The sequence below is a fragment of the Engystomops pustulosus genome, chromosome 2 (genome assembly GCF_040894005.1).
Source record: "Engystomops pustulosus chromosome 2, aEngPut4.maternal, whole genome shotgun sequence".
In the NCBI taxonomy this organism is placed as follows: domain Eukaryota; kingdom Metazoa; phylum Chordata; class Amphibia; order Anura; family Leptodactylidae; genus Engystomops; species Engystomops pustulosus.
In genome coordinates this window covers 238,457,860-238,481,479 of record NC_092412.1, presented here as the reverse complement: position 1 = coordinate 238,481,479, position 23,620 = coordinate 238,457,860, and the positions used below count along the sequence as shown (strand labels likewise).

General features: G+C 43.7%; 1 protein-coding gene across 1 annotated transcript in view; it reads left to right on the top strand.

The window, feature by feature from the left end:
* The first annotated feature begins 5,405 nt into the window (after window positions 1–5,405).
* The window catches only part of NRIP1 (nuclear receptor interacting protein 1), a 59,304-nt gene continuing 41,089 nt past the window's right edge, over window positions 5,406–23,620 (top strand). The window contains exon 1 of the mRNA XM_072138572.1: window positions 5,406–5,566. The gene's annotated coding sequence lies outside the window, so the exon portion shown is untranslated. The remainder of the gene's footprint in view (window positions 5,567–23,620) is intronic.

Below are 23,620 nucleotides of genomic sequence, written 5' to 3'. Positions count from 1 at the left end.
TCTCCTCCCCTCCCTGTACAATGTCCTCTATATAGATAACACTGACCCATCGTTACATCACTACTGACAATAGATGATGTCACAGCTTATCTCCTCCCCCTCCCTGTACACTGACCTCTATATAGATAACACTGACCCATCATTACATCACTACTGACAATAGATGATGTCACAGCTTATCTCCTCCCCTCCCTGTATAATGACCTCTATATAGATAACACTGACCCATCATTACATCACTACTGACAATAGATGATGTCACAGCTTATCTCCTCCCCCTCCCTGTACACTGACCTCTATATAGATAACACTGACCCATCATTACATCACTACTGACAATAGATGATGTCACAGCTTATCTCCTCCCCCTCCCTGTACAATGACCTCTATATAGATAACACTGACCCATCATTACATCACTACTGACAATAGATGATGTCACAGCTTATCTCCTCCTCCTCCCCTGTATAATGACCTCTATATAGATAACACTGACCCATCATTACATCACTACTGACAATAGATGATGTCACAGCTTATCTCCTCCCCCTCCCTGTACAATGACCCCTATATAGATAACACTGACCCATCATTACATCACCACTGACAATAGATGATGTCACAGCTTATCTCCTCCCCTCCCTGTACAATGACCTCTATATAGATAACACTGACCAATCATTACATCACTACTGACAATAGATGATGTCACAGCTTATCTCCTCCCCCTCCCTGTACAATGACCTCTATATAGATAATACTGACCCATCATTACATCACTACTGACAATAGATGATGTCACAGCTTATCTCCTCCCCCTCCCTGTACAATGACCTCTACATAGATATCACTGACCCATCATTACATCACTACTGACAATTGATGATGTCACAGCTTATTCCAATTCCCTGACAGCAAGCAGAGAGTTCACATAGTAAGAAGAATATTATTTTATCCGAAAGTGACAGAGTGTGTTATAATATACAGTTACTAACCTTTACTTACTGAAACCCCCGTGTGACCCTGGCATCTCCACATCAGCAGTCATCTAACCTTATGGTGAGCAAGACATTTCCATGTAACCATCTTGGCTTCGGGCGCATTATTCCGGTGTTTACATTTAATAATGTGTCTGACACCCACCCTGCAGAGCACCCGCTCATGGCTGGGGGAGGAGGAGGTGATTGATGCTGACTCACCCTACACTATTCAGCCCCTGTCTTACCCCTGAAACAGGTCAAAGATTTATACGCTTTTTACTTTGCTTGGAAAATCTCTGGGGCCTTGTCAGTGACTAAGAACAAGCCAGTTTGTGCTTGACAAAACCCTGCTGCTTCCCTCTACGGCCTGACGTCCCTATCCCCAGAGCCAAAAAATCTGCTATACTCAGTTATACAGAGAAATGCAATACGATACACAAAATATTATTATTGGTACAAGAATTATAGATACAATAAAACCTGTCTAGAAGACCACCCCTTTAAGAAGACCCCCCCCCCCCTTACTTAAAATACCAATTTTTTCCCCCTTCAAAATCTGTGAAGTCATTCCCCTATGAGCAGGCCACCCATTTAAAAGTCAATTTTGTGTACAATATTGAGCGGTCTGCTCAAAGAGGTATCACTGTATAGTAAAACCTCTCTAGGAGACCACCCCTTTAAGAAGACCCCCCTCTCTAAAACATTGATTTTCTCTTAGTGCCCAATTCTTTTCCTATTATACTCTAGGGAAGCTGCCTTTTGTATGAGCAGACCACCCCTTTAAAAGACCAGTTTGTGTACACAATTGAGTGGTCTGCTTGAAGAGGTTTCAATGTCTACAGAATAACAAGAAATATAATAACTAACGTAATAAAATAATAACAATAATAACTTAAAGGGAACCTATCATCAGATAGTTGGCCTACCAGAATATTGTCAAGAAGTGTAACACCTTTTAGTTATTGTTTGTTTCATGGCTCAGTGCGGTGGCATCATCCAGAAAATCAGCTTTGAAATTAAGTGTAAATTGGTTGCATAAAGTCAAGGAGGAGGAGAGTTTAACACTGAAGTCAAGGTGGGGAGCTCTGATCACCTCCTCCTCAGTGATTGACCTCATGCATCGGACTTCAGGAGATCTGGTTAGTGATGTCTCTGGATATAGAACCGTCAATCATACTGAGGGCTTTCTGAGGAAGAGAGAGCTTGACTTCAGTACAAAACTCTCTGCCTCCTTGACTTTATACAACCAGTTTACATCTCACTTTCAAGTAGATTTTCTGGATGACGCCACCACACTGGGTCATGAAAGAAACATCATCTGGAAGGTGTTCAGCTGCTTCACAACATACTGGTAGTGGTTTATTCGGTCAAAATCTGCTGACAGGTTCCCTTTAAATAACAATAGCCACCAAAAATCAAGGTTTAACATAAACAATATTATTTGTAGAATTATATATATATATATATATATATATAATAGTAGCAGTATAGTAATTATTGAAAGAATAAGTTTAAAGGAATCCTACCACTTGTAGTGGCAGGTTTCAGAAGAAAACACCGAGCACCAGCTCAGGCTGAGCTGGTGCCGGTGCTTATTTTTGTTAGTGTTTTAAACCGCGGTATCGCGGTTTAAAACACTTTTTAAACTGTATAGCCGGCGCAGGGAGGTACGCGTATGGTAAGCGCCGAGCGCATACCTGCCTGCACCGGCTATACAGTTTAAAAAGTGTTGTAAACCGCGATACCGCGGTTTAAAACACTAACAAAAATAAGCACCGGCACCAGCTCAGCCTGAGCTGGTGCTCGGTGTTTTCTTCTGAAACCTGCCACTACAAGTGGTAGGATTCCTTTAATAACAATTAGAGCGATACCACATTTAATAAATTAATAATTGGAATAATTGGCATTGGAATAATGGCAATAATAACTAAACTAATGATAGTAACAATAATGAATAGAATAATATTCAAATAATGATAATAGTTATAATATGTTCCACCCCCACCCCAGAAATCAATCCCTTTGCCTACTTTAACACATCTGGATTATCCTGCCCTGTGTCTGGTGGTAGCAGTGCTGTTTGTGGGTGCCCCTTCCTTTCCTGTGTATGTGGGCGCCCCCTCGTGCCCTGTGTATGTGGGTGCCCCTTCCTCCCCTGTGTATGTGGGTGCCCCCTTCTCCCCTGTGTATGTGGGTGCCCCTTGCTCCCCTGTGTATGTGGGTGCCCCCTCCTGCCCTGTGTCTGGTGGTATCAGTGCTGTTTGTGGGTGCCCCTTCCTTTCCTGTGTATGTGGGTGCCCCTTCCTTTCCTGTGTATGTGGGCGCCCCCTCCTGCCCTGTGTATGTGGGTGTCCCCTCCTCCCCTGTATATGTGGCTGTCCCTGCCTGCCACGTATATGTGGGTGCCCCCTCCTCCCCTGTGTATTTGGGTGCCCCCTCTTGCCCTGTGTCTGGTGGTATCAGTGCTGTTTGTGGGTGCCCCTTCCTTTCCTGTGTATGTGGGTGCCCCCTCCTGCCCTGTGTATGTGGGTGCCTTTTCTTCTCCTGCGTATGTGGGTGCCTCTTCTTCTCCTGTAAATGTGGGTGTCCCCACCTGGCCTGTGTCTGGTGGCAGCAGTGCTGTATGTGGGTGCCCCCTCCTCCCCTGTGTATGTGGGTGCCCCCTCCTGCCCTGTGTATGTGGGTGTCCCTTCCTTCCCTGTGTATGTGGGTGTCCCTTCCTCCCCTGTGTATGTGGGTCCCTCCTCCTCCCCTGTGTATGTGGGTGCCCCCTCCTCCCTTGTGTATGTGGGCGCCCCCTCCTGCCCTGTGCACGTGTTTGCCCCTTCCTCCCCTGTGCACGTGTGTGCCCCCTCCTCCCCTCTGTATGTGGGTGTCCCTTCCTTCCCTGTGTATGTGGGTGTCCCTTCCTTCCGTGTGTATGTGGGTCCCTCCTCCTCCCCTGTGTATGTGGGTCCCCCTCCTCCTGTGTGTAAGTGGGTCCCCCCTCCTCCCCTGTGTATGTGGGTCCCCCCTCCTCCCCTGTGTAAGTGGGTCCCCCCTCCTCCCCTGTGTATGTGGGCCCCCCCTCCTCCCCTGTGTAAGTGGGTCCCCCCTCCTCCCCTGTGTATGTGGTTGCCCCTTCCTCCCTGTGTGTGGTGGAAGCAGGGCCCCCTCCTCCCTGTGTATGTGGATGCACCCTCCTCCCTGAGTGTGGTGGCAGCAGGGCCCCCTCCTCCCTGTGTGTGGTGGTAGCAGGGCCCCCTCCTTCCCTGTGTATGTGGGTGCCACCTCTCCTGCCCTGTGTATGTGGGTGCCCCTCCTGCCCTGTGCTGTGGATGCCCCCTCCTCCCTGTGTGTGTGGGTGCCCCCTCCTGCACTGTGTATGTGGGTGCCCCTCCTGCCCTGTGGTGTGGATGCCCCCTCCTCCCTTTGTGTGTGGGTGCCCCCTCCTCCCTGTGTGTGTGTGGGTGCCCCCTCCTGCCCTGTGTATGTGGGTGCCCCTCCTGTCCTGTGGCTGCCCCCTCCTCTGTGTGTGTGTGGGTGACCCCTCCTGCCCTGTGTATGTGGGTGCCATCTCCTGCCCTGTGTATGTGGGTGCCCCCTACTACCCTGTGCTGTGGGTGCCCCCCCTCTGTGTGTGTGTGTGGGTGCCCCCTCCCTGTGTGTGTGGGTGCCCCTCCTGCCCTGTGGATGCCCCCTCCTCCCTGTGTGTGTGGGTGCCCCCTCCTGCTCTGTGTATGTGGGTGCCCCTCCTGCCCTGTGTATATGGGTGCCCCTCCTGTCCTGTGGGTACCCCCTCCTCCCTGTGTGTATGGATGCCCTCTCCTGCCCTGTGTATGTATGTGGGTGCCCCTCCTGCCCTGTGCTGTGGGTGCCCCCTCCTCCCTGTGTGTGTGGGTGCCCCTCCTGCCCTGTGTATGTGGGTGCCCCTCCTGCCCTGTGGGTGCCCCCTCCTCCCTGTGTATGTGGGTGCCCCTCCTGCCCTGTGCTGTGGGTGCCCCCTCCTCCCTGTGTGTATGGGTGCCCTCTCCTGCCCTGTATATGTATGTGGGTGCCCCTCCTCCCCTGTGCTGTGGGTGCCCCCTCCTCCCTGTGTGTGTGGGTGCCCCCTCCTGCCCTGTGTATGTGGGTCCCCCCTCCTCCCCTGTGCATGTGGGTGCCCCCTCCTGCCCTGTGCTGTGGGTGCCCCCTCCTCCCTGTGTATGTGGGTGCCCCCTCCTCCCTGTGTATGTGGGTGCCCCCTCCTCCCTGTGTGTGTGGGTGCCCCTCCTGCCCTGTGTGTGTGGGTGCCCCTCCTGCCCTGTGTGTGTGGGTGCCCCTCCTGCCCTGTGCTGTGGGTGCCCCCTCCTCCCTGTGTGCTGGCAGGCCCGGCTGGCTGGGTGTATGGCTGGCAGAGCAGGGGGCGGGCTGTGTGTGGTGCCGGGTGAGCAGGAGGAGGAGGAGGAGGAGGCGGCTCAGACATTGCAGCAGAGCCCGGAGCTCACACACAGGAGGAGGACACCGCCGCCGCTGCTGCTCCCTGTCATACACGGGATTTGGGGGACAATGTGGATGATTTGGGGGGCTGCTCCTGGACATGTGGAGACCTGAGGCCCTGGCTCTGGGTGAGTAATGGTCTTCCTCTGTTTCCTCCTCCTTTCTCTCCTCTGCTGCTGTATTGTTACAAGGAAATGGCCATGACTGTAAAGCGTCTCCTCTCCCCGATGTGTGATCAGCCAGGCTGGGGAGGGAGAGGACATGGGGACCCCCATTACACCCCTCTTTCATCAGGACTGCTCTGGCTTTGTCATGAGATGTGTGGGGCTCCTGGGATGAGGTAATGCTGTGCTTTGGCACAGGGACAGGACACAGCCAGGGGTTATGGCACTTACAGGAAGGGGGGAGGGGTGGGGGTCATCCTTACCCCGGGGGGCACCAACCTGGGCTGTCACAATGGAGCATTGGGTGGGGGGAGTGAAACTAGGGGCTGCGGACTTTGTTACTGGCAGGGTGGATGGTGATACTTGTGTGTTACATTGTATCCGCTTATAATGATACATTATTACATATTTACTGCCTGGAAGTTATAACATGTCCAGTACAGAGGATGGCACCTGTGTATTACTACAGCACCCAGAGGATAGCACCTACATAAGACCTGTGTAGTACTACAGCACCCAGAGGATAGCACCTACATAGACTAAAGGGTAAGACCTGTGTATTACTATAGCACCCAGAGGACAGCACCTACATAAGACCTGTGTATTACTACAGCACCCAGAGGATAGCACCTACATAGACTAAAGGGTGAGACCTGTGTTTACTACAGCACCCAGAGGATAGCACCTACATAAGACTTGTGTATTACTACAGCACCCAGAGGATAGCACCTACATAGACTAAAGGGTGAGACCTCTGTTTACTACAGCACCCAGAGGATAGCACCTACATAGACTAAAGGGTAAGACCTGTGTATTACTACAGCACCCAGAGGATAGCACCTACATAGACTAAAGGGTAAGACCTGTGTAGTACTACAGCACCCAGAGGATAGCACATACATAAGACTTGTGTATTACTACAGCACCCAGAGGATAGCACATACATAAGACTTGTGTATTACTACAGCACCCAGAGGATAGCACATACATAAGATTTGTGTATTACTACAGCACCCAGAGGATGGCACCTACATAGACTAAAGGGTAGGACCTGCTTAGTACTATAGCACCCAGAGGATAGCACCTACATAGACTAAAGGGTAGGACCTGTGTAGTACTATCGCACCCAGAGGATAGCACCTACATAAGACTTGTGTAGTACTTTAGCACCCAGAGGATAGCACCTACATAGACTTAAGGGTGAGACCTGTGTATTACTATAGCACCCAAAGCATAGCACCTACATAGACCACAGAGCAAGACCTGTGTATTACAATAGCACACAGAGGATAGCACCTACATAAACTAAAGGGTAAGACCTGTGTAATACTATAGCACCCAGAGGATGGCACCTACATAGACCACATTAAGGCATGTGTATTACTATAACACCCAGAGAATGGCACCTACATGCATTGGAGGACAGGACCTGTATAATACTAGAGCACCTTCATAGACTAAAGTTTAAGACCTGTGTAGGATAGCACCTACATACACCACAGGGAAAGACGTGTGTATTAATATAGCACCCAGATCATAGCACCTACATCAGCTGTAGAGTCAGACTTCTGTATTACTATAGCACCCTAAGGATAACACCTACAAAGACTGCAGATTAAGACATGTGTATTATAAAGCCCAGGTGATAGCACCTACATATGCTGCAGGATAAGACTTGTCTATATTACTATAGCACCCACATATACCAGAGGGATTAATGATGGATGTTGTATTTTAAGGAGATACCGATATTGTACAATGTTTTACTACAGTAACAATATATTGCACCTGAAAATCCCAGAAGAGGCAGCACCACAATAGTAAGAGTATATTAATAATTTCATATGGCACCAACATATACTGTAGGGCTTTACTGTGTAAATGTGTATTAAATGTATTCAGATAGCACTGACATATACAGTAGGGGATGTAGTAGTAATATCATAGAAACAACGTGGTAGTAATATGATGCAGCAGGGATCTAAACTTTACAGAAGTGATAACAGTAGGTGGGTATGGCACCAACATATACCAGAGAGCATATAGAGCAGTGCTGTACCATGTAGAGGAGTAATAACAGTATAATGATACAACAGTGCTTTTAAGACTATTAATAGTATGTAGATATGGCACCAACAAGTAGAGCAGCGCTGTACTATGTAGAGGAGTGATAGCTGTGTATAGATATGGCACCAACATATACAGCAGTGCTGTGTTATCTATCAGGGGCAATAGTACACTCTATGAATATTGTGTTGCACCAGCATAGAAAGTAATAACACTACACTCCTATAGCACCAACATATACTGTAGTGTGGCGTAATAAATGAATATTCAGTTGGCACTAATAAATACTAAAGACTTGGAAGTGTTGTTAATAGTAGCAGTGTATAATAATTGATCATATTGCATACTGTAGTGGTTTACCACCTGGAGGAGTAGTAACAATATATACGTATGACACTAACATATACCGCAGTGCTGTACAGGAAGGGAAGGTCTGGCACTATATTGCTAGACAGTATCACGAGAGAGTAAATGGTAAATGATTATAATTGTTATTTATATCGCACCAGCATATTCTTTACTATTCATAGGTCCATATAATGTACAGACAGAATCTGTAGGATTGAGGGCCCTGATCACAAGAGCTTACAATCCATGAGATCAATAAGTATGGCACCAACATATTCTTTACTATTCATAGGTCCATATAATGTACAGACAAAATCTGTAGGATTGAGGGCCCAGATCACAAGAGCTTACAATCCATGAGATCAATGTATGGCACCAACATATTCCATAGCGCTTTATAATTCTAAACAAGGATCATATACTGTATAGATGACAAAGTAGTGGGGGCCCTGCTCACAAGAGCTTACAATCTATGAGATCAATGAATAGCACCGAGATAATAATAATTTCCGTTCTTGGGATAAATAAAGTTAATCTGATCTAAATATTTTGTAACTCATTACAATTCATACTCCATATACTATGAAAATTATAGAGTGCCACACAAGTAGTGAGAGCCCTGCTCACAAGAGCTTACAATCTATGAGATCAATATATGGCACCAACATATTCCATAGCGCTTTATAGTTCTATACAAGGTTCATATACTGTGAAGATTACAAAGTAGTGGGGGCCCTGGTCAAAAGAGCTTACAATCTATGAGATCAATGAATAGCACCAACATATTTTGTAGCTCTTTACAATTCATAGTCCATACACTGTGAAAATTACAGGGTACCACACAAGTAGTGGGGGCCCTGCTCACAAGAGCTTACAATCTATGAGATCAATATATGGCACCAACATATTCCATAGCGCTTTATAGTTTTATACAAGGTCCATATACTGTAAAGATTACAAAGTAGCGGGGGCCCTGATCACAAGAGCTTACAATCTATGAGATCAATGTATAGCACCAACATATACAGCTGCCTTATATTATCAATGGATGTTATAACACTTCAGCGATATATAGCACCAACAAAGATCTTTACTATCACATGGGATTATGGAGTAACATATAGTGTAGGTTTTATGATTCATATGAGTTATATTGTTCAGTATTACTGTATCGTCGCCTTACAGTCATCCCTAGACATACTAGTGATATTCACCCAAATGAGTAAAGCACCAACATCAGTAGTTATAAAATAAGAAGATAATAAACTACATCAGGGGATGTTTGAGTTATGAAGGAGACGGATTGCAAGCTCTGCAGGCGAGGCCGTGCTTTCCCAATGTCTGGCTGTTGAGCGTATGATTTATTGCGTGTGGCAGCCTGGGTTAATCTCCTTGGTGGGGTGATGGGGGTTACATAGTACAGAACAACCTCAAAGTCATGTACAGGAGGGAAAATGAGTGTTTGGGTGACTCACGCTGACGGCCCAGTAACTGGCAGCGCTCCCGAGTTATGGTTGTAATCATCACACAAGTGCGGTTTACTTTAACCACAGCTGGCTTCCCCTGCTTTGTTTTGACCTTATATTGCAATTTAAGATGTCACATTTCATGTAACACAAATGTTACAGGCAGAACAATCGGTCCCTTTTTTATGCCTAGGAACAAATTGTGATCTTTCTTTACCCAAAAACATTGGCCAAAGGTTGTGATTTATTTTTTCATGTTGATTTGTGGTTTTCTTTGGAGATATTTTGTGATATTGCGGCACTTGTGGATGATATCTATAACATATGAGGTTGGATTTGTAATGTGCCATTCATTGGGAGATCACGTAGAAAATCTCCCTGTATCTGGTGAGATGCATCCCCCTATCCATTGTGTTCCTGCATATCCTGAATGACTGGTGTCTGGAAAAGGTGAAAGTTCATCTTCTGCAATGGAGACCATTAGTGGCTGTCGGCTGTAAACAATTGAATGCCAATATATATCGAATTACACCCCCACCCCCCACCCCCAGCCTATGGGTGTATATTTGGAGAATTTTGATTGCTTAGTGAAAATCCTTTTCTAGCAATGGAGACTTTCTCTAATCTCCTGTTATATAAATGCAAATCATAAATGAAAGACAAAGCTTATACTATCTATAGATATCAGGAATTGGCCCTGGTGGGGTCTGGTCAGAGAGACCCCCACACATCACTATATATTGACTGCATTTCCTCTCTGGATTATAGCATTGGGTGTTCTAGGATATCCCCCATGTAACCAGACTGTAGCATTGGGTTTACTAGGATATCCTCATGTTACCAGACTGTAGCATTAGGTTTACCAGGATAACACCATGTTACCAGACTGCAGCATTGGGTTTACCAGGATAACACCATGTTACCAGACTGTAGCATTGGGTTTACCAGGATATCCCCATGTTACCAGACTGCAGCATTGGGTTTACCAGGATATCCCCATGTTACCAGACTGTAGCATAGGGTTTACTAGGATAACACCATGTTACCAGACTGTAGCATTGGGTTTACCAGGATATCACCATGTTACCAGACTGTAGCATAGGGTTTACTAGGATAACACCATGTTACCAGACTGTAGCATTGGGTTTACTAGGATATCCCCATGTTACCAGACGGTAGCATTGGGTTTACTAGGATATCCCCATGTTACCAGACGGTAGCATTGGGTTTACTAGGATATCCCCATGTTACCAGACGGTAGCATTGGGTTTACTAGGATATCCCCATGTAACCAGACGGTAGCATTGGGTTTACTAGGATATCCCAATGCAACCAGACTGTAGCATTGGGTTTACTAGGATATCCCCATGTTACCAGACTGTAGCATTGGGTTTACCAGGATAACACCATGTTACCAGACTGTAGCATTGGGTTTACTAGGATATCCCCATGTTACCAGACTGTAGCATTGGGTTTACCAGGATAACACCATGTTACCAGACTGTAGCATTGGGTTTACTAGGATATCCCCATGTTACCAGACTGAAGCATTGGGTTTACTAGGATATCCCCATGTTACCAGACTATAGCATTGGGTTTACTAGGATATCCCCATGTTACCAGACTGCAGCATTAGGTTTACCAGGATAACACCATGTTACCAGACTGCAGCATTAGGTTTACCAGGATAACACCATGTTACCAGACTGTAGCATTGGGGTTACTAGGATATCCCCATGTTACCAGACTGTAGCATTGGGTTTACTAGGATATCCCCATGTTACCAGGCTGTAGCATTGGGTTTACTAGGATATCCCCATGTTACCAGACTGTAGCATTGGGTTTACTAGGATAACACCATGTTACCAGACTATAGCATTGGGTTTACTAGGATATCCCCATGCAACCAGACTGTAGCATTGGGTTTACCAGGATATCCCCATGTAACCAGACTGTAGCATTGGGTTTACCAGGATATCCCCATGTTACCAGACTATAGCATTGGGTTTACTAGGATATCCCCATGCAACCAGACTGTAGCATTGGGTTTACCAGGATATCCCCATGTTACCAGACTGTAGCATTGGGTTTACTAGGATATCCCCATGTTACCAGACTGTAGCATTGGGTTTACCAGGATAACACCATGTTACCAGACTGTAGCATTGGGTTTACTAGGATATCCCCATGTTACCAGACTGAAGCATTGGGTTTACTAGGATATCCCCATGTTACCAGACTGCAGCATTAGGTTTACCAGGATAACACCATGTTACCAGACTGTAGCATTGGGGTTACTAGGATATCCCCATGTTACCAGACTGTAGCATTGGGTTTACTAGGATATCCCCATGTTACCAGACTGTAGCATTGGGTTTACTAGGATATCCCCATGTTACCAGACTGTAGCATTGGGTTTACTAGGATAACACCATGTTACCAGACTGTAGCATTGGGTTTACTAGACTGCAGGGATCATGTTATGGGCCTTTCGTTGCAGATTTTGGTGCTGGAGCCATCTGTGGAAGGACCTTCTATCTGGTTGGGTAATATTGGCATTTTTTGGTTAATAATTAAAATAATGGATACATTATTTGCCCAATACAATAGGCTTGTACCAGCCTACTATATAATAACAAATGATGTAACTGGTCCATATTATAGGAAGTATCAGTATTTCATCAGTGTTCCATCAGTATTCCGACTGTATTTACCTTTGTTCTTTTGGTTTATAGTCTACAAATACGTCCATGTGAATAGCACAATGGATTAATATCACTGTATTAGAGACACCCGAAAACACAGATGCAATACAGATTGTAAATACGCTCGTCTGAAACATAACATATACAAACAAGTTACCATCTTGAGGAACTGCCGAAGATTCTATTAGATCCAACAGATCTTGGTTGGACTGGTAGTTTTCAATAATAAGTGCCATGAATCTACCCATACCGGGCCTTGTGGTTGTATTATCCGTTGGGCTTTTTATAGTTGTTTTTCCTTGTTGTTTATATATAGGTGTTTTTGTAATCCAAGATTATGAATGTGGGATGATTTACGCTATCAGTAATACCATTGGCCTTCGGGAGAACCTGATCCCATCACTGAGTCGTCATCATATTAGTCAGTGTGACCCTTAAAATAGCAGCGGGTGACGTGATGGGCCTGTATGATTTGGGGATTTAGCAATTTCTCACTTAACGTAACTCCCCCCCCCCCAAAAGACAAATATCCAAAATCCTATACAATGACCAACACTGTAGATACAAACCCCCATGTAAATAATTGTATTAGATATGTGTAGTATTGTCGTTGATCCACGTCCTAGTAGCGCTGGACTTTGTGAAAGGAGATTACAACTCGTGTTTGTTTTAAAGACACGGCGCGTTAACCCCCTAATGCTATTTTGTGTGTTGTGGTTTACAGCCTGGTCGGCGAGTCCACCTTTATGGTTGAGGCGGCGCGGCACGAATGTCATGCTGCCTGATACAATGGAAGATCCCTCAGAATGTGGAGTCATGAAATGTTCTATTATCTTATCTAAGAGCTTCCCTTGTGCTCTTGATTAGAAGCCATGGCAGTATACTTTATATACTCCAGTATAACCAGTAGCCGGGGTGACTGTCTGGCCTTTGCTTTATGAATCATGTGCAGGACCTTGGATACTCGCGGATGACTCTGTATGTGTGTATTGATCCGTTGTGAGAAGGGCTTAACATAGACCACCATTTCTGATTATTTCATATTTGTGCTGTTTGACTGAGATTGATGGGGCGGACCCCCATAGCTGCGGGGGACATCAGAGGTTTCCTTGCCTTTATACAAGGTACTGTCACAATTGGACGACCCATGTTCCGATCCGTTGTACAGAATCCAAAGCTGCTGAAAAATAAGATGACACAAAGTCATCATATACTGTATTACTGTATTATACATCACTGTATTACCACTATCATCATTTATTATTATTATTATCACTGTATTACAGTGCTATAATATAAGTGTAGGACGTCCTACTTACCTGTGTATTCATACAAATACTCCAAATACTACTGGGGGTGAGTCCATATAGAAAGGGTTCATATCACACATAGAATCCAATGCATCATAGAATTGCAACAAAGTGGATCAGATGTAACATATTTCACACTATGCTGTAGATTTTAACACCTTCAGCAAAGGAGGGAGGGGCAATTTTGAGCAAAATTGCAGCTGCCGCAAAATTTAGGTAAGTCTGCTGCCAATTTCCAGAAATTGAAAATTCCCTAGTGACCCTAAGGCTGCGTTCACACGTGGCGTTCATACTGCGTTTACAGCAGCTTAGGAGAGGAGATTTGCCTAGTAACATCGCTGTTAATGTTTGCATTGGCAAAATGCAATTATGACATTCACAAATGCATTTCAAAACGCAATGTAAACGGCACGTGTGAACGCAGCCTGAGCGTCACTACACATGAAGGTATACGGTCCTCCGTTTTTTAAATCATCGGTGTGTAATCCGTTGCCGATTACACACTGTCCCTATGTCATCCATTTTTTAGGATCTGCCCCAAAAATTAAAACGGAAGGGCAAATGATATCAGTAGCTTGTCCCAACCACCTTAAGGTTCACGTGATTGTGTTACCTATCAAGTGACCCCTAAATATAGAAGACGCATAGATGATCCCCGTGTATAATCTGTTTCTTTCACGTTCCCATAGACTTCTAATCACAGGCAGGAATATGTCCGAATCTGAATTTTCTACAGCTTCCACGCAGATGAGCGGACCTGATGGTTCTGTTCTGGTTCACGTCCCCCCTTACCTCGGCATATTGACACTACTAGCCATGGCTGTGATTGGCCTGAACGGAAACTTTGGGTCACTCAAAGATCCCTTCTGCACTCACAGCCACTAGAAAAGGGGGCACTACTGTGCAATTTTCATCTATTATCTAGAGTCAAAGTTGCACGATGACGCCACTTTCAGTAATCCCCATATTCCTTGGTCACGGACTTATATTGGCACTTCCATCGTGATTTTCAGCTTTGCTCACAGCTTAAAGCATTTGCAGAAAAACTTCCCTGTATGACCTCATGTTCGCACGTGCATGTTTAGCTCTGATACATGTGTACACTTTACGCTTTGTTTGACAGATTAATAGACTCTATCGAACGTTTTTATAGTTTAGTGTTCTGTCGTTTAGTTTTGCAAAAGATTGTACGAAGGTGAAGTGTGCAAAGGGAGCGATAAAGGAAGAGCAGTGGGAGACTTCTATACCTGGTGTAATGGATCGCGATGACTGTGCCAACCCTCACCTAATCTTTGACATGTTCAGCTATAAATATGACCTCCATGACGGTCAGGCGGCATTCAAAAGTAGCAGGAGGGTTCTGCACGGTCAAATACTCAAGTGTTTTTTGGTTTCACAATGCGGTTATTGGTAGTGAAGATTTTTTCAGGTCATACATTAACAAAAAAGTATGGAGAAACCGCAGTAAAACGTGTGTACACCTCCGCAACATGTGAACCCAGCCCAAGGGTGCGGCCGCACAAGACAATAGGAACCAGTTTGGAATAAATGCACTTGGCACAGACCTTGTGTTGCCAGTGATGAATCTGCTTTGTGTACAGATTAGCTGAAAACCTTAAAGGAAACCTGTAGGTTTGGGGAGAGCTTTTTACTTTACCTTTTTTGGTGGCTGCCTTATCTAGGATCCAGGTGGTAAAAGGGACAGGGGCCATGGGCCAACTTTGGACCTTTTCCTTCACTGTGCATAGTGCGTATGTGGCAGAGGTCCCAGAAGCCAACGAACCCCCCCACACCACCACCGCCACTTTCACGAGCTGGAATTTCCAGAAGACAAGTGGCCAACATAGGTAAGGTAAAAAGATTTGGGACACCAGCTGCGTGAAGCCATTATGGTTGTTTGAGGGCTCTAAACCTACTGGCAGGTTCCCTTTTAGGTATTATATAAAACACATCATCTAGATTAACAGTGCTCTCTCTGAAAACTGTAATAAATCTGCCTTGTGTGGATATATGTGAGACCTGTCTCGCCCTCCACCCTTCTACAATGAGGATGGATCTAATGGACCATAATGTTGGACCGTTATGTTGGCCAATGACTTTGAAGTCTTGGGATTGTCTTATTTGGGCATATTGGGTCATCTGTTCTAGCAGTTTTGGAGACTTCTGTCTTATTTATACATTTTCTCTTAAGTCTCCTAACTGGTGGTTTCATATTTAGGACCACCAACCAACTTTAGAATAGGGTTCTCACGATTACTATTTCACCTTGTGTGGAGACTATTGATTGTCCCTATAGTTTCTAAGGTGTCCTTAATTTAGTTCATCACAACCATGTTCATACCTACAAACATTTGTATTTGATCCACTCCCAGACAAGCCCACAACCTCTGTATTACTCCTGAAATGGATGAGACTCCCACTCTTTCTTTGAGCCACTTAATTTCCGGTCTGTGAGACAACCAAAAAATTTTGACCTGAACCAGTATATTCGGTAGAGTTGACAACTGTGCATGGGGGTCTTATGAACAATTGGAGGAGATGCCACTGATATTAGGTGCAGTATCTTAGTTGAAGCTTCTTCTAAAGGCTAAGATGACAGATCTACAGCCTGAATTGATCAAACTGTCGCTGAGCGGCTTCTCCCATAATGCTTAGCATGTCCTGCAAATTGCCCGTTATTGACCGGTCTTCTGCTTAGTAAAGATTTTCATTTGTATTATTTAGCTGTAGAAAAGCTGTAATTCAGTTAACCTGTACCTGCTCTACTTATTATCTTTATGGTTTGTGAGTCATAAAATTATCAGTAGATATTTTCCGTGCTAAGCATTTTGCCCTTGGCGGCCATCGAGCTGCAGCATTGAAAACAGACCCAGTCTTCTGTGCTGCATGTAATACGGATCACTCGGTATAGACTTGTGGTGGAGGGAGTCTAAGTAGTAATAGGATTGTTTAGCACTTTATACACTTACCTGTTTTTTTTTAGTGATCTGTTATTTTAGAGAAAATTCAGTATATGCAAATGAGCTTCTCAAGTGCACCACCACTACTGGTGCACCAATTTTATACTACTCTTACAAATCCGATTGTCATTACCCATTGAAATCGGGTGCAAAAGGATGAAAACAGTTGCACCAGAAGAAAGCGCCCCTGGTGCACTAGGAAGTAAATTTTTTATAAAGATAACTACAAAATTTGATCTTGATAAACGGGTTAGTTGATAGTAGGAAAGGCATTTCCCAAAATCTTTAAAATTGTTCTACACAATGTTTTTGCTACGGGTCTTGGTTGGCACATTGATCCAGTACTTCTAGTTTTGGCACCGTGACTGGCTTGAAGTCTCAGGAGGATCAGGGGATTTGCTTCAGCCAATGAGTGTCCTCTTCAGACATGGGGATAACAAAGGAAGTGATATCCTTTGCTAAACTGAAGTGATGTCCCCTGGTCCAAGGAGGCCACTCTTTGGCCATATCAGGTCTTGGGTCTACCGGCGTTTTCCGGCCAGATGCAATTCCGTAACCAGTATCGGAATAACGCAAGAATTCTGAGCCTGTGAAGGGTACTTTGCTTTATTACTTCGCCACTTAGGGGTTTTCTAGGTTACTGAAAGACCCTTTTCAGGAAATTTTGGAATCAAAAAGCAGCAATTGAATATATTGCTGGTTCTGTCATGTTGGGTTCTGTAACATGGTCTTATGTTTGTGTTCTTATAACAGTGGTCTGTTTTTAAAGGAAACTTTCCATGAAGAATATATTATCAGAAGTAGATCTGATGGTAGATTCCTCCTGCCTGCCTCCCTCCTAATCTGTAATTTAATAGTCCTTGAACCTAAGCTAACCTGTTAAAAACTTTATTTTAGTATTATGTAAATTAACTGCAGAGGCTACTGGGGCGTGGAGTAGCCTTAGCCCCCAGTGCCCGGCCAGGCTAGTACACGCCCCAGTAGCCTCTGCAGCTAATTTACATATTACTTAAATATAGTTTTTAACAAGTTAGGTTCAAGGATTATTAAATTACAGATTAGGGCAGAGACCGGCAGGAGGAATCTACCATCACATCTACTTCTGATGGTAGATACCTCATGGTAAGTTTCCTTTTAATTATTTCTTTAGTAATTATTCATGAGGGAGACTTGCAGAAGAACGCATGCTGGGAATTGTAATTATTACACCCGTTGCGGACCACTTTCTGATAAAGACGTGTGGGTTCAGCTGTGCTGGGATCTCACAGGCGTTAACATTGTATTCTATATGTTCTCCTGATAACACGTGTGATAAGTCATGTCCTCTCCGCTCCTGTGGGGTAGATGCTCTTTACATGCAATCCTCAGTGACTAAGCTGTGCTTAATCTCTGTTTACGGGCAGCGGGGGTGTAATGTTTTAGATTGTGCCGTTACCTTTATCCAAGTGTGTCTGTATACATATATACAGGCATGTGGAATGTAGCACACTGTGAAACTTTAGAAAGGACCTTGTCGTGCAATTGGATATCCCAGAAGTCATTCATAGCGTTGAATATGGCAAAGTTTCTGCGAAAGCTTATTAAAAAAAAAAACTAGTATGAAGATGTCTGGCTGCATGACACAGGTACAGGAGGTTGGACTTATATGTATTGTCATCTCGGTGTATCAGCAATACGGTACGTGACTTCTCACCTGTGCCCAACAGGCAGAGCTATGTAACAAGTGATTGTAATTGAATGCTGGGAATTTTAGTATTTCAAAAACACCGGCTTTCTACAAAGTGTTCCGGTTGAGGGAGAATGGGGGGGTGTAACACAATATCAGGGGTGTAGGGTTTGGCACTCGCACATTGTACAGTGGTGGGATCTTAGAATGGAAATATTGAGACTTGATACAAGAGAACAATCCAATGATACGTTTTCAGTTCACACACTTTAGTTGTAGAGTGCGGCAGGTGACGTCACTATGGTCAAAGTTGCGTGACATAAGTATTGTTACCGGGAAATCAGATTAGCAACACAAAATTGAGATCAAAATGGCAAAGGCAAATATTAGTGTTGTGATTGTGAACTTTCTCACAGCTCCATATCTGTATAGATCCTGTGTGTGTGCTATATATGGTGCACGACGTATCATGTTCCATTCATATATTATATAACACTGCCCCAAGGTAATGGAGCTTTGTGCTTCTGGTAACTTTTATGCAAAATTTTTGCCAAATAGAGGAATCTTTCAGTTGCCGTGAAATGTAATTTGTAGGGGGTCCCTCAATTGTTTTATGAAGGTGGGTTGGTCATTTTGGATCCTTTTTTCTAAGCTCCTACTTAAAGCATTAGACCATGTATTTTTGCCTGCCCCATTGAGGGTAACACGAATGCTCAACTGTGTTGAACATGCATGTATATGTACAAGTGACTGTATACACGTGACTAAGCATTTGACTGCTATGTGTATCGTAGACCGTCCCATCTACTAACATCTGCCTTTGTAAATAATGGTATGTTCCACGGAATTACAATTCTAAATCATCTTTTCTATATTTTCGTGTGCATTCTGGTCTTTATAGATTGACTATTTTATTTGATTATTTACTTTCTCTATTTTCTGCCGTTAATTAATTTAGAAATGTATGAGTATCTAGCCATTTGGATGTTACCTATTGGGGGACTGTTAGTACAGAATTTGACAGAGACAAAATTGATTGGATGGTTTCAAAATGTGCAAGGACACCCCGCCTCCAACTGGTAAAAATAAATAATGGCGGAAACGGCACAACATTGAGATATCTCTTATTTTATAAGCAATTTGGCATCTTGGCTACCAAGTCCAACTTATGTGTGTTCCTAAACTTAGAACCATTGGACAAATATGTGTTCGACCCACAGATATTTCTTTAGATTTGCATGATGAAATATAACTTCAGTGTACATGTGTTCTCAGCAGCTGTAGGTGACTGCTACTAGACCCTCTGGTGGTGGCTTATCTCCATTGGTGGGTTGGGTGCAGTAAAAATAAGGACATCTCAATGCATATTATGTAATGTTGGGTTTGACCAACACTTGTTGACTGGGTAGGACCAGTATTCTTCAGGAATGCTCTGAGGGCACATGGCAAACACATGAAGAAATCTTTTGTGAAAGAAGCCTTTCTTCTATCATGTGATCCCGAGCTGTTGATTTTTTTTTACTGTATATCACTCCCCTTAGTTGCTTCTGGCTCCCATGTGTTTGTTGCATGGTAAACCCTCTTATAGTGAACTTGAACTTTTGCCCCCTGAAGTAATATAGTCATCACATTTCCCCTTTTCAGAACGTCTAAACCACTTGATTTATGCTCAGGAATAAAAAAAAACTGAAAAGCAAAAGGAATTGACTTTGAACTTGTGAGTTGAACTTGTCTTGCACGCAAGCTTTCTAGTGTACCATGAAAGAGACGACCTAGCTCAGCTCGACCTAAGATCACTAGCTGCTGCATTGTGGTTGAGGGTAGACAATATATGGGGTAGCCATTATGGAAGAAGTTTGACATGATGGTGACAATGCATTGTTGACAAAAAAGCTACGTATTTACTGTCCTGTTAATCTGCTGGAGAATCTGTCTTTTTATAGACCACCAGGTGTCCTGCCTCTACCACGAAGTACTCTCAAGGTTTCCTAAGCTGTGCCATGTGAAAGTACACCAAAAACAACTCCCATAAACAGCTCACTTGCTTATTCTTCACAGGTGTCCACCTCTCGGTTTCTGTAATAAACTGTACACAAGACATTTTTTAAATTTCTCTGGCCAACTTGCTCGAAATACAGTACAACCTCTCCACGAGAGCATCTACCTAACCATAGAAGATTTCCTGCACTACCATGTATTGGTTTTGTACCATTGTATACTGGTTTTAGAAGACCACCACTCTATGAGACCACTTTTCAGTTCAATTTTTAGGTGGCTGTTTTGGAGAAGACTTATGAAACATTATTGGTCCACACAGAATTTACTTAAAATATCAAGCCACGTATAAAGTTTCTAGGTGGATCTTATGGTGGGAAGAAGCCAATGACTTCTTCTGTAACCAATTGTAGCCTTCATAGAAAGCACCAAATCAGTAAAGGGGAACTTTTTTCTAAAACATGTTTTGACATTAGATTTCAGTCTTTCTCAGAGCCAATTGAAGTTGTCTATTTTTTGCTTGCCTACAGTGAGAGAGGGATACAATCGGAAGTCTTCTCTCATTCTAAGCGATTGTCTCAGGTTAGTGGGCAAAGGAAGTCAATGATTGCCGGATACAGTACAATCTTCATCCTTTTATAACCTAGAAAGGGTCTTGTATTTTTATTGAAGTTCCCCGAGTCGTAGTCCAGGAGATCCCAACGTACCTGTTTTAAGAAAAACTTAAGATGTTGGGTTATTATGGTACAAATATAAATATGCTCATTGTTCTTGCAGATTTTGAATATATTACCATTGTGCATAAATAATAAATTATTCACTCCAAGCAAGTTGTGAATTGATGGATATTTGCCAAAACTAACATCTCGCACACTACTGATTTGGGATAATAGAAGCAGTGAGACATTGGAGCGTACCGTCTTGATCTACTAGATGTGAACATTGTGTGATGCTCAAGCTTTAACTTGTAAATCAGTGCCGGCTGACATCATCACAACATCAAATTTATAGCTCTGCTCCATCTAAACTTTTTATGAATCCCAAGATCCTCCTTAGCTAGGGTTCTTTAGTTTTTGCCTTGATCCAAGGTTAAATATATATAACCTATGTAGTCGTGATTCCGTGTCCAATGGACACTCTTATGTCTCCCGTTACACTGTCCTTAATGACTCTAGATAAATGACTAATGATTACCCTATGACCTCTAATGAGCTCAGGATGACATCATGCCGATTAGTGAATCATGCCCTTCATCTTAAAATGGTAGAATTTATACGTCCCTGCCTAATCTCTTACGAGTTGACCTAGACACTGCATAATCCATACCGTCTAACCTGTTACTGTAACTGCTGTCATTGGCTGCTGGGAACGTGCCCTTTAGTTGCGTGGTGAAGGATTTAGGGAATCGTCTCTTCAGCTATACATCTAGACAAATAAGCTGCTTAGTGTACAAGGCTTATAATGACAGGCGTTCGGGTGAGGTCTCTAGACTGGTGTCTTTTGGAATACTATTCCCTCCCCACCTTTCCGATCAGTGTTGTGAACTTGGAAGAGTTGAAAAGCTGATCCTTAAGCTTTAGGGGGTCAACGGAGACCAACGGGGAGAATTAAGACAAATGTCCTGAGTTCAACTTTCAATAGCGGTCTTTCTGTGCCTCAGTCTGGCTGTAGTCTAAGCTTGAAGACCATGGTGCTCACTGCTTTATTGTCCTTTTTTTTTGTCTTGTTTGATTGTTTAAGTCTTAAATAAAAATTGTGTGTCAGTGAAGCTGGTGTGAAGAAACTTTCAGGCAATGGGGCCGATACAAAAGTGGCTCAAATTTAGACAAAATGTATGGCAGAGAAGAGCGGCGTTCCATTCCCTCCAGAGAGTAATGTATGGTTAAAAGCTGACCGACTCAATTTTCACTGACGGTAGACATCTAGGTAGACCATTGTAATAGATCCTATTGACATGCTTAGGATGTTCAGAGAAATTTCGAATCTGTATGACCGGCTTTAGAGAAAGTCCTGGAGATCTCATCCATATTGCAGTATTCTGTAACATTATTGTGGTTCATCGCTTAGCACTTTAGGGCCAATATATATAAATACTAGCTGTACCTGGGAAATCTAGATAACAGACTTTATCTCCACTTTCGACAATATTGATTTTCTAGTCACCCCTAAGCAGTTCAGAGGCTTTGCATTACCATCACATGTTCGTTCGTATAGATTTTTTTTGCATGGCCCTTTACCTTTAGCATTTTGAAATGGATCTCGGGGTTCATTGATTTCCCCATAAATGTTCTAGGCTCCTGTGATTTAGGATTCCGGGGAAGCGAGCATTCGAGTAAAAGAGCAGACAAAGAAACGGAGCCGTCGTAGAGCGTGATAGGTGTATGAAGGAAGCGTGCAGCTTTCTTCTTTTTTTATAATCCACTTTATGCCTGAACTGTAACCTACATGACATGGCAAACAAAGCTTCCCCATGCTCCTCAGCCAACGCTTGCTGCACATTCCCCAATTAAGTTTATTTTTCTTAAGCATTTGAACTTCTTCTTGGTCTGGATAATAGAAGAGAACAAAAGGTCACGACGGGAAGACATGGCGTTAATTGGAGGAGTGCGGGAGTGTCTTTGCTCGGTGACAATTAAGTAGATTTCCCACAGTCCCTCTTACTCTTCTGCCATTTTTCAAGCTGAATGACTGGCTTGGAGTAAAGGGCAAAGGAATCTACCATGTTGACACTTGAAGTGTCCTTTGTCATTTTTATGGGAGGAGATGAAACCATTTTGTTCGGTGGTTGTGAATTTTAATATATGAGCAAAATGCTTTTGTTGTTCTATATACACTATTGGCCGTACACAAGAGACCAAAAAATTCATAAAGACCTATATAAGAGCTTGGACCAGAAAGTACTAGGAGTAGTGATAAGCAGACCCAAACCTAGACTTTTGCAAGAAGTGGCTACCCCCTCTGCCAGTAAAACCTGTGATTGGGGTTGACTCTTTAAATCCCACTGGCACATGCATGGGCACCTCCACCACTTAATACTTGATGATAATCGCTCCTCGGAAAAGTGTCAACACTGATCCCTAGTGTTACCGGTGGTGATGAGCATTCGGGTCCGTTTTCAACTTGGATGTGTCTGCTCAATTCTAACTAGGAACAAAAATGTGATTGAGTTGATTCTGTTTTATTGCTATGTCCATACCCATCCGTGCATGAGTAGCTGACCATCCATGCCACGCAATTGTAAACCTGTCTATAAGTTTGGGAAAGGCTGGAACCGAAAAGTGGGGCATTGGATAAATCCATTTACTTAATTTTTTCTTGAGTGATTTCATATCTATCTCTCTATCATCTATCTATTTACCCATCTATCTATGTCTAAACCATTGGAGCCAACATCTGTTTTACAATGAGAGGACGCTAGTTACCTGATCTCGGTTGTAGCTGGATGTCAGGGGTAATGATCTGCCTTCCTTGGGTTACCACATATATGATAAATATCTTATA